At 45.6% G+C, this 12,290-nt stretch overlaps 1 long non-coding RNA gene across 1 annotated transcript in view; it reads right to left on the bottom strand.

The window, feature by feature from the left end:
* LOC114018167 (uncharacterized) overlaps positions 1-12,290 on the bottom strand; it is a 54,271-nt gene that overhangs the window by 13,142 nt on the left and 28,839 nt on the right. Inside the window, exons 10-15 of the long non-coding RNA XR_008733843.1 lie at positions 11,778-11,922; positions 11,359-11,477; positions 10,451-10,578; positions 7,902-8,287; positions 7,619-7,781; positions 6,377-6,657 (exon numbers count right to left, since the gene is read on the bottom strand). This is a non-coding gene — a long non-coding RNA (uncharacterized LOC114018167). The remainder of the gene's footprint in view (positions 1-6,376; positions 6,658-7,618; positions 7,782-7,901; positions 8,288-10,450; positions 10,579-11,358; positions 11,478-11,777; positions 11,923-12,290) is intronic.

The raw sequence follows: 12,290 nt of genomic DNA, 5'->3' as shown, positions 1-12,290 counted from the left end.
TGGAGCTAGGCAGGGACTGCAAGGACACTGTGTTATAGCAGGATTATTTACTTTTATAACCTTTACAGAAACAAGAGATAACTACATTAGAAAAACTTGCTTGCACACAACAGCAGTGACCGTCTGATTCATTCCTGCACCCTCCCTTTTGTGCACATGTGCTGAAAGAGCTGATGCTCTGGTTGCCACCGTGAAAGACTCACAAACTAGTAGTGCCACCATGCAGGGGCAGCTTGGGAGGCAGCCAGATTTGTAGGGTGGCTTTTTAGCGGGTTTGCCTTTCAGAGGACCAGGGGGTACCTGTCTCCCACCCCACTGGGAGTGGTATTCAAGGGCTCACCCAGGGTTGCCCTGTGCCCCAGGGATGTGCGTGACATTCCACAGCAGCACAAGACAAAGTGGCTTGGTGCAGCCAGACCCTCAGAGCCTCCCCATTGCTCCCATTGGGTTTTCCTCTCCAGCAGGCATCAGCCACCAGCAGAAAGACTCCTGAGGAGCTCTTGGCCACAAGCTTTCCAATGGCTCAGGTCACTGCATGCCAAGAGCAAGCCTGCAACGAACTAAGGGCCCTCCCCTAACAACCACCCCTATCTGACCCGCAGCTCCAAGTATGATGCATCCCTTGAGCAAATGAATGAATAAGCTTTCTTGAGCACTGCCCTCTTCCTCTTCTCCCTGCCCTTGAATGCAGATGCACAGATGAACTTAGCTCTGTGTGTGGTATTTATCCCCCTGGGCACTGGGACCATGCCCAGAGGCCAAGTGCCCAGGAGCAACTATTTCACCTCTCTGCGTTTTGGGCAAGGTGTTGTAAATTTCTAGCAAATTCATCAGCAATAATCATGCCAGCAGTGGCTTCGTCCCTGCAGTCTGCCAGGTGCAGTTTGGAACCTCTTAAAAAAAAATCAAAAGGCACGTGAGGAAAACAAAACAGTTATGTCCTGTCTCTCCTGTGATGAGCCAAACCTCAAAGCAAAAGCACTCTTACACCCATGATCTCCATTTGCCCCTAAATCTGTGTCTTGCACCCTCCAGAGCAGTCTCCTATTTCTGTAGAGCTCTGTGGGCAACATCCTGATCGACAGACATATAAAGGATTATTTGTTTACAAGATAAGAGCCACAAAATGCAAATCAAACCCCCCAAATAGTGCAAGATCAAACAGGGTCCATATCTACCCTTTCAAAGACATCCAGACTGCAAAGCTTGCTATAAGCAATGGTTTTGTTTGGAACATTAAATATGATACTAAAAGCATCTTCTGTGGAAAAACAACATGTATATGAGCTTGTTTATGTTATAACTTTAATCTCTCCAATAACAGGTCTTTAAAGCTTATTTTAAGCTGAAAAAAACAATACTGAATAATGAATCCAGGTATATTGGGTTTGCATGGCCAGGTTTTGGTAGCGGGGGGGGGAGGGGAGCTACAGGGGTGGCATCTGTGATAAGCTGTTAGAAGCTTCCCCTGTGCCCAATGGAGCCAATGCCAGCCGGCTCCAAGGCAGACCTGCTGCTGGCCAAGGCTGAACCCGTCAGTGACGGTGGGAGCACCTCTGGGATAAGAAGGGAGGTGGGGTGGAAATGGCAAATTCAGCTGGAAAGAGGAGTAGCAATATGTGAGAGCAACAACCCTGCAGACACCCAGGTCAGAGAGGGAGGGCAGGAGATGCTCCAGGTGCCGGAGCAGAGATTCCTCTGCAGCCCATGATGAAGCCCACGGTGAGGCAGTCTATGCTCCTCAGCCTGTGGAGCAGATCTCCACCTGCAGCCCATGTAGGACCCCACAGCGGAGCAGGTGGATGCCCAGAGGAGGCTGTGACCCCACAGGCAGCCCGCGCTGGAGCAGCTCCCGGCAGGAGCTGTGGCCCCGTGGGAAGAGGAGCCCGGGCTGGGGCAGGTTTGCTGGCTGGGCTGGGGACCCCGCAGGGGGGACACGCTGGAGTCGGCCGTTCCTGAAGGACTGCACCTCGTGGGAGGGACCCATGCTGGAGCAGTGTGTGAAGAACTGCAGCCCGTGGGAAGGGCTCACATTGGAGCAGTTTGTGGAGAACTGTCTCCCATGGGAGGGACCCAGGCTAGAGCAGGGGCAGAGTGTGAGGAGGAAGGAGCAGCAGAGACACATGAGAGGGACTGACCACAGCCCCCATTCCCTGTCCCCCTGCACTGCTGGAAGGGAGGATGGAGAGAAAATCAGAAGTGAAGTTAAGCCCAGGAAGAAGGGAGGGGTAGGGAGAAAGCGTTTTTAAGGTTTAGTTTTATTTCTCGTTATTCTGCTCTGACCTGGTTGGTAATAAATTATACTAATTTTCCCCAAGTCGAATTTGGTTTGCCTGTGACGGATATTGCTGAGTGATCTCCCTGTCCTTATTTCAACCCACAAGACTTTCATTGTATTTTCTCTCCCCTGCCCAGCTGAGGAGGGGAGTGATGGGGCAGCTTTGGTGGGCACCTGGCATCTAGCCGGGGTCAGCCCACCACACAAGGCCTTAAGAAGCTGATGAGTAGCAGAGAACCATTGCAGAGAGTATACTCCTGATTTAATTAAAGTCTTAAACGTACTCTAAGAAACAAAATGCATCCACCCGTCAATATGATGAAAAGACTGCAACTTCCCTCAAACTCACCTGGCCACCTCATTAACCTTCTGGTTGGGAAAGTGAGGAAAAACACATTCCTCTCTCACTTAGTTCTTCAAACCAGCATTTTCCATGGAAGCATGAGCCATTTTGCTGCCCCTGGGACACACTGACAGGAGCCATACCTGCGCAGTGAGCAGGGAGGAGGCTTCAAAGCCTTCTCACAGCAGGGGTGAGGCAAAGCGCATGTCCCTCGTACCTGTCCTGCAGCTCAGGCCACATGTCACCTCCCCTCCAGCTGGCCTTCCTCCAGCAGCCTCTGTGGCATCCAGTTTTCTGGTGTCCCTTGCCACGCAAAAAGGGATCCAAGATAGCTCCCAAGATAGCTCCAGGCTCTGCCATGCTGGCAGGAGTTATTTTCAGGCACTCCTGTACTCGGACAGCCTGGGGACTGCTCAGATGTCACTCCCATTTCTCCTGGCTTGCACTGATGGCTTACTCTCCCATTTTCAGAGCAGCAAAAATTCAAGTCACACTTCATGAGCACATCCTGCACCTCAACGGATGGTCACTGCATGGAGCATCTGTGCAAGCATCTGAGAGCCAGATGGGATGGACACTTGAGACGGGAGGACTTCCCCAGCTGGACCTCACCCACAGGCCTGCCGGTACACCAGCAGACCACAGGTTTAAGTGATCTCCATGAAGGAGTCTTTGAGCATTGCTGGTTCAGGGGGAGAGATGGCCTGACTCCCCTGAAAGGAGAGAAGCTAAAGGGATTTAAGTACGTAGTCATCATTAGGCATGCAAGTAATGTTTTCCCAAATCAGAGCCTGGGTCACCAAATGAAAAAAGCAAATATTTGCTAGAATGAAAATGTCAAATGTGTGGCAGCTTTCCTTTCGCCTTGTTTTTTTTTGTTCACAGGATCTTCAACCAGTTAATAACCATGTAATACATGGATATTTTTTTCTTTCTTGGTCAGGGAGGTGGGGTCATTCTGAGGCAGTTCAAAAAAAGTTTTGCTTACTTCTTCCTAAACAAAATTTAAAGCAAGAAGAAAATGGGGGAAAAAGATTCAATGGGGAATATGGCCAAACATTTATTATTTTTTTTAAGTTAGCATTAACTTCATTTTGGCTCCAAACATTGCTTCAAAAAGTAGAAGTCAAAACATCTCATTTCAGAAACACACAAAGAAGTGGTTTGGTCTTTTTTAAATTGCTACTTCCTGTTATAACTTTTTGTTGAGTTCAAAACAAATCATTTCAGCTGACCTGAAACCCTATTTTTCAACAAATACATATACGTACACTTTAAAAAAAACAATAAAACAGACTAGTTCTTTAGCCTGTATTTGTGCAAAACCACTAATTTTTAGGTTTTGGCCTTCTGCTAAAGATAATCACACTGAACAAATGATTCTTCTCACAGGTATATCAAAAAGGTTGATGGAAAGAACAAGAAAATAAGATGGTGTATCAGAAAAGGAAAAATACAAAGTGTGTATAGATACAAACAACTAGAAATGTTTATAGAAACAGAGCACCAGCATCAACACTTGAATGCTTGCGTTACCCAACCCTTTTTTGCATTTAGGTTTCACATCTCATGGCAAATGCCTCAAATTAAGGAGCCTAATTTTGTCTGGAAGAGCTTGGAGTGACCTCAAGAACAAGTGCTCTTTGCTTGGAGACGGTGTTTGTTTCGTTCTCGCCAAGAGGAGCATTAGTCCCCTGGGTAACCCAGCTCGAAGGCCTAGGGGACGGCTGCTTCATTTCCTCATTAAATAATTCTGACTCATGAACACATCAGAAAACTTGCATTGTGGCCTTTGACAGTTTACCTCTATAAAGGCGAAGTTTGTCGAAGAAATCATTTTCTGCAAATCATTCACACGGCATTAGTCATGTTTGTCCCTTTCTCCCAGCCTCACAGAGACGGCTCCAGTAATTTGTATTATTTTCATTGCCTTCCCCTGTACCCTCATCTATCTTGACCGAGTGAACTTGCAACTTTATCTCATCTCCCTGCAGCAGCAGATCAAGACAGAACTGCTTGTCCTGGCCAAGAGGAATGGGTTTAAATACAATTTTCGTCTTTTTCTCTTGCAGACAACCTAAATGCCACTAATACCCCAGTCCGGGCTGACTCTTGGCCTTCAGAGGGGTCTGACCAACAAGGAATAATAACCATAAGGACACGACTGGAAGGTCAAACCTTACTGATTTTATTTACCTCCATTGCTTTTATGTGTATAACTCTGACTGGCCTCTCCTTTCCTTCTGATTTTTTCTTAAACTGGCCAAACCACCTATGGGCATCTCTCATGCCCACACATCTCTAAGCCACATGCAAAGCAGAGCACTGAAAAAAAGATGAATATGATAAAGATGCTTTTGAAGGTAATCTTAAAGTTGCTCAGCCTTGCACACTTCTGGGCCCATGAGCACATACCTTCTTGGGTTACATCCTGGGGTGAGAAACCAGTTTTTGAGGAACTTTTCCATGCAAGAGAGAAATGTCCTGAACACCTGATATTTCCTCCCCCACCTCCAAATCCTGGCATATTTCTAGAAGATCTTTACATTTATATCTGGCTGCTTAGCAGAGAAATGCTCTTTCTCAGCCATCTCCACTGTATAATTTCTTCTGACATAAATATGAATTAAGGTTATGGCCCAGTATGATCTTCCCAGGAAAAAGTGTAGATTACGTCGATATGACCCATTAAAGCAATCTTAAATACCCACTGATGGTTCATTATTGCAAGTTTCTTTCCTTCCTGATGTAGAATTTATTCAATATATTGGAGAAAAAAAAAAAAAAAGTCTCCAGGAAGGCACTGCCTATGCATTAATAAAAAGGGACAGCGCAAGGGATGGGCTTGACAAGTTGGAAGAGAAGTCTCCATTTACCCAACCCCGCTGGATGAATCAAAATACCCCTCCTGAAGGGCAAATAGGCCAAAGGGAGAACTTTAATTAGAAAACTTCAGGAGCAAGGACATCCTTATCCCATGCAGCAACAGATCATGCTGTGTGAAATATGAGAAGACATGGATAAAATATTGTGCCTGCCTGAAAATGCTCAGGAACCCAAGAAATCTGAGGGCTAATTCATCTCCTGTTGTGTGTTGAAAATATAGCAGCCTGCATAGCACTGTATCTGGGAGCGGTGGGTAATCCTATGGGATCGCCCACAGTGGCTATATCAGGTGATACAGGTCAGAGGATACCTGGTTGCAGAAAGGACCAGTGCTCCTGAACCCCAGCGGTGAAGGGACTTCCCAGATACAAGCAGCCAGTGGCTTATACACGGCTCATATGTGACATCAGATGTCACCACCTCATTAGCTAGTAGGTTTTGTGGCTGCTTTTTTTAGTATCTTTACCCCACTGCAAGGCAAGAAACAGCACATTGAGTCACAAGTTGGATTTAGGTGCAGAAAAGTGGGTGAAGGGCTCCCCAAAGTATTGCCGCTCAGCTCCTTCCCCATCCCCTGTGCAGAGAGCAGTGACAGAAGACAACTGCAAGGCTCTTCCAGCTCAGGGGAGATGGGATTTCATGAGCCCTAAAAAAACCTTCTCTCTTCCTTTACTTTTTGCTTCTGCAACCTGAATCTGAGCTTAAATATTTTGCTGTGAGTCAAGTCTAGAGGGATGTTTTTTTTTCTTTGCACCTATACGATTCAATTTTAAAAAATAAGAAAACCTGTGTGGAGAAAAGAGAAGCTTGTGCTATGGAAAGAAAAACTGCTCAAACCCAAAGGTGAGAGAACACATACATACACTTACCAGCTTCTCTCCCTTGCAAACAGCACAGTGCCGAAGACACACACCCCAGAGTTGATTGCCAGCAGTCAGCCCTGAGCTGGGCCTGCTCACCATCCTACAAACAGTCCGGCTGACAGCTCATTTCAGCTAACCTCCAGTTCGTGCCGCCGTGCACGCAGGAGCCCTTGGTGCCCAGCACAGCCATGGAAACCAGTGCAGGGAAGAAAGGAGGGAGCTGCAAGCTTGCCACTGGGTCCTGTCACAGCGCAAAGTCCTGAGGCATCGCAGGGGTTCAGCAAACCCTAAAGGGCCAAGAAGAGTTGGGCACTGAGCTCAGGGAATTGAAAGTGCCCTGCACCCTCCCACACCCCCTCCATCTCCTCTGCCTTCAACTGGGAAGGGCAAGACAGCAAACAGCGCTGCCAGCTCAGCACAGGATCATGCTCTGTTCACAGTCTGGCACATCGCCTCACCCATTGCAGCAGGTTTATGGTCCCCTACACTCCCAGGATGCATAGACCTCCCAAGAGATAAACCCCTTTTCCAAGCATCCCTGCCTCCATAGGGTTAGGAGTGAGAGACGCTGCCAGAGCCTTTTCCAGGTTGCTATGGAGCCTGTGCTAACCAAACCCTCCCCTAACAGGATGGCCCTTGCACACCAAAAACCTGTCCCAAAGAGCCAAGAGGCTCCTGTGGGTAGCTCTCACACTACAAATAGCAGAGGGTCCCTGGGGAACAGCACCCTGAATCACTTAGCGAAGGCCAGGCAGTCTGCGCACTGCAGTTGCAAGGTGAGATGTGGTGCATCTTCCATTCTGTTAATTCATAGCACTGACAAACCATAAAATATTAACACCAGAAAATACAGAGTTCTCTTTAAAGAGATTGATTTGCAAAGGTTGGGAGTGGGTCTTTTGCTATGAAGAACAGGTCAGGCAAGAATTCTTCAGCATCAGGCAGAGGGTTTTGTGCCAGGGAGCAAGGATTGCCTTCTCTCTCCTCACCCTACGGGTTCCTGCTTGCAGGGCCTTTGCATGGTGCCTGCTCCGAGGCTTCACAGGCTCCCAGAACATCTTGAGTTGGAGAGGCCTCAGGATGTCATCTCCTCCCACCAGCCCAAAGCAGCTGCTCCTCTGCAGGCCAATTTGCCAACACCTCCCTTAAAATGACACCCCATGCTGTCACACTCCTCCCCAGCATCACCCACCAGGAAATGGGGAACACTTGCCCAGGCAAAAGAGCCAGGACCAAACTGAAGCCTACCTTTTTTCCCCAAAAATTTCCAGTTGCATCAGCTTCTTTATTTGATCCAACTTCCTTTCAATTTTCTGTATTCTTCATGCATCTCATTAATGATTCAGTTCATTAACATTTTTGGAGCAGAATTCTCTTCCCATCTACAAAGTGGCTGTGCCAATTCTTAGCCCTAATTTTAAACAACATATTTTGTTTAAGCTTTCTGCAGAGAAAACAGCTTGAGACCAAAGACTTTTCTGTCTCTTCACAAGACAATTATTCAGAACGTTATCAGCAAATCTTAACGCACCTTCATCTGCGAGGATTCCTCCCAACACTGCTACACAGTCCACCCACCTATAGATGTGCACAGCACTAGAATCAATACATGTTAATTAAGCTGTAACCCACTCCAATTAAAATTATAGGATCTGAAGGACAGACATTTATTTTTGTCAGTAAATTAATTTAAGCATTCATTAATTTTAACTTTAATTTTTAAATTATATATCACTTTAATGATAAATAATTCCTCTCATTACAGAGAAAACATATGGAAGAGAAAGATAAAATAGGAGAGACTTGGACCCAGCGAGGAATATGTTCTCCGGCACTTCCTTCTCTTTCGGCACATCAGCAACCCCATTCATGTCAGCAAACTGGGCTCCTTTGAAAATTTGGCTGGCGAGTGCAGTGCTGAAATAAGAACAGAGATTCTTTGAGTATCTCACCTCCTTCTCTGCTGGGAACATGAAAGCTCGGCTGTGAAATCTCAGTGTTTTAGAATAGCAGAAACTTTGTGCATGCTACCAAAATAAACACTTTTCTACGGAAATAAAAATATTACCATGTTAACGTTTTTTGGGGTTTTTTAATTTATACAGAAAAGGGCAGGTTGTTTTACAAGCTTAACCCTTTCTGCACATATCCCAGGCAGAGAGCAGTGATTTTTAAAGTGAGGTTTGTGCAGTGTCCTGCACTCAGAGTTAAACCTTCCCTGGCTTGGGTATGGCAGTGAATTAAATATGGAGCAGACCAGCAATATTTGGGGCCTTCTTTTCCCAGCACATGCTGCATGGCAAACAATCTGGGCTGGTCCAAAAAGGGGTTTAACCCTCAATATCTTCTTCCAAAGGGACTGCCCAAAAGCTTACCTATCAGTGTCCGTCACATATGTGCCGTGAATTTTCTCTGCTTCACCTCAGTGCAAAACTAAGCAAACATCACAAAGTCTTTTTATGAAGCAGAACGCAAGAGTGACTGGCATCCTAAAACGCTCCCTCTGAGATCACAAGCTCTTCACCCCGCCAAGCACATCCACACAGCACTTCCCGGAGCTGGGATGCTGTATAAATAGCAGCACTGCATACTGAGACTCCTCCACAGACGTACCGTACCCTGCCTGGGACCTGTCAAATGCCAAAAATCAAAATAGATTAACTGAATAAATTATTCAATGGAGAGTGCCTTTACTCCTCAAGCACTGTGCTGGACCGGTAAGAATTGATCAGCTTCACAGCCAATGGTGACAAACAAATAGCAAAACGAAATTGTTCAATGAATAGACTATCTGACAAAAAAAAGAGCTAGAAAAGCATCAGCTCTCAACCTCCGGGGAGCTTCAGGCCTGCAGTGCAATTAAGAGTCTCTTCTTACCATATTTCTTCCCCTGAAACAGCTACTTTGCCCTCTTCCCAGCCTGGCTTTGCAGCTATCATCACAAAACATTGCTGCTGCATTTTGGGGAGACAGGGAAAGAGTCCCTCTCTGAGCCCTGTTGCAGAAGGCTCAGTGCAAGCATGATGCACAGGCACTGTTCATACAGACACCTCTCTGCAGCCTTTTATCTAAGACAGTAGCACCAAAACAGGGAAGAGTCAGTAGCACAGCCTGGCCAGAACTCCACAGAGAAGCCAGGACTCCTAAAAGCCAGACAAGACATGACTACTCATACAGACATCAAGCAGAGCAGAGCATCCCAGCCTTCTCAGAGGCAAAATTCACTACTTCTTCCAGCTCCTCTGCCTCTTGACATCTCCCATCTTGCACCGTGTCACCCTCACACAGTGCCAAAATTAACTGTACTCCCTCCTCAAGATCCACACCTTCCCTCCCCGTGAAGAACCACCCTTAGCAGGGTGGCTTTGCTGAAACCAAAGGGATTTCTCCTGCAAGAAGAAGCCCTGTTGCCTGCATTTCCACATACGAGTATAAAAGCAAGCAGGAGATAACCCAGTGCTTTGAGCAGATGGAGAGGCAGACCAGCAGCTTGCAAAACCTCTTTAGCAAGAACATGCGGGACCTATGTAACTGAGAAGGTTCAGTCGAAAGTGGAATAGGGCAGTGAAAGAGAAACAATGAAAAATATTACTTTATCAGTAATCTTCTGTTTACTTAACTACTGCAGATATTTGAGCATTTAAAAAAAAGCCTCCCCATTTATCTATTAGCTTGTCTTCCATCCAGCTGTGCTGCTGAATTCCCATATTTACGACATCAGTGCATGTTGCTATAGAGATAATTAATTAATGCAACATAACAAAGTCAGCAGTTTTACTACTTTGCAGGTTAACACAGGACTGGAAATAGAGTGGGGAGGATAAAATAACTTTAATCTAAAAAGCAGTATTTTTAACAATCCTCCAAGCACTGAAAGAGAGAGTTGGGCCTGAAAATCATTTCCACAGTACATGAAATGTATTGCATTTGGTATAATCACTGTCGTTAGAAGCCCAGAGAAGAATGAGAAAAACAGCAATGAAGATGAAGGTTCAGCTGAAGAATTGCAGTTGCAGGAAAGAGTTCCCCGAGCACCCAACTAAACGCTTCCTCTCAACCTGGCAAAAACGCATCACTCACCAGGTATTTGGCCAAAGATGCTACAAGCTGTGATGTCCTAGTGGCTAATCCCAGCTGCAGAGAGCCTTTTTCAAGAGTCCTCCAATGCTGGCCACCCCAAAAATCATCTTCTCAAGAGTATCTGTCTTCTATGGAAGAGACAATGAAGGACGGTTAAGAACAGCTCCTCCTTGTGGGACCTTCTGACCAAGTTCCTGATGAGAAGGGGGTTGAGACAACTTCTTTGCATCCCAGAAGACAATGGCCTTCCCAGCTACTCATCAAAGCAAGATTTTCCTGCCTGTCACAGGTGGGACACACGAAGAGGCAGGAGGTGAGACCAGACACTTTCACCTCTCTCATATGTAGCTGCCTCCTGACAGTCAGGTTGACATTTACAGCTGACGAGGACATCAGTGATGTCAGCATGTCCAAACAAGACAACTCTTTGATGAGAGCTATAACTCCACCCAAGAGCTTTCCTTCCTATCAAGAATGAGGAAAAAAAACCAAAAAAAAACCCACCCACAAAACAACAAAAAAACCCCCACAAAACCCAAGGATGCTGTGGAGCATTCAAGTAGGTGCCACACTTGCAGTTTGGTCTAACTCCACCCATTTGTTAATTTAGAAAATTAAAATCAATCCTCTTTTCATTTGAGGTCTTATTTTATTATTTGTCCTGTGCTAATTAGAATCTTTTTATATACTTTTCAGTTCAGGGTCTCTGCCTTTGGAGGTTAGAAAGAAGAAAGTAGCACAGATGAAATTAGGTCACCTAACCCTCAGGATGCTACCATTCTGTAGCAAAGGTTGCCCTGCACGCATTGAAGCAAAGGGGAAAATGCTTTAAGAGAAAGACACATGCAGAATAAATGAGTAAAAGACTGGGTTTTGGGACAAAAGTGACATCATCCAGCAATGTTTACCTTCCATAACCATGAAGGCTTTGTCATGTTGTGGTATTTTCATGGCAAGCTTCACGGTCGTGCCATAACTGAAGAAACCTACACTGCTCAGAGAACTGCCCAGTGAAAAAACAACCAACCTATTTATTAAAAAAGTGAAAAATATCATTTAGAAAAATCAGAAGGCCAGAATAGTTGCCTAATTTATAAGCCATGTCCACAATACACTGCTTCAATAAAAGCACAAAAAAGTGTGCAGCTTTTAGGTTTCATTCATGTACAACACAGCTGAGGAAAATTAGGAAAAAAAAATCCCAAGTATTAAATGCATTATGATCTGTTTGGAGATCTCAGCATCAGCTACCAATTCTTTACAGGCTCAGCTACTTTCAATAGGATAAATTGCATGGAGTCACTAAAATCCAGAGCTTACTGCATACCGTCTGCAGCAGAGACAGTTTCTCTGTTCCCAAGTCATAGCTGTTTTCCCGGCAGGCTGCTGCTTTGACCTGTTCCAAGACTTCTCCGTGTCTGTCTGTAACATGCTCCCCGAGGAGATGGGTCCACCTTAAGGGGTCAGTTTAGCTGCAGAAAGAGAGTGGCAGTAGTCTGTTAGACAATTTTCATGAGACAATTTGAATGGCAATATCCAAGCCACCAAAATATTTGCTTGATCCACACAAGACCCAGAACAAAACCCTCTTGCAACAACCAGCTGCTGCAGCATTGGTTTGTAACTGGAATAAAGAGAGAATATACTTTCCCTAAACCCAGACGACAACCCAACCCAGATAGCAGAGGCAAGAAATCATTTATGGTGAGAGTAACAATGGGCAATTTAGCTTGATTATGTCCTTGCAGATCTTCCTATTTATAACGGTTTGCATTATTTTGAATGCAAAATGGTTTTTTTCCTGTGCATCAGCTCTCGCAACCAAAAGTTGTCATTAGCT

Source organism: Falco cherrug, chromosome 9 (genome assembly GCF_023634085.1).
Source record: "Falco cherrug isolate bFalChe1 chromosome 9, bFalChe1.pri, whole genome shotgun sequence".
Taxonomy (NCBI): Eukaryota; Metazoa; Chordata; class Aves; order Falconiformes; family Falconidae; genus Falco; species Falco cherrug.
Note: the sequence above shows the minus strand (reverse complement) of the source record. Positions and strands in the feature narration are given on the sequence as shown.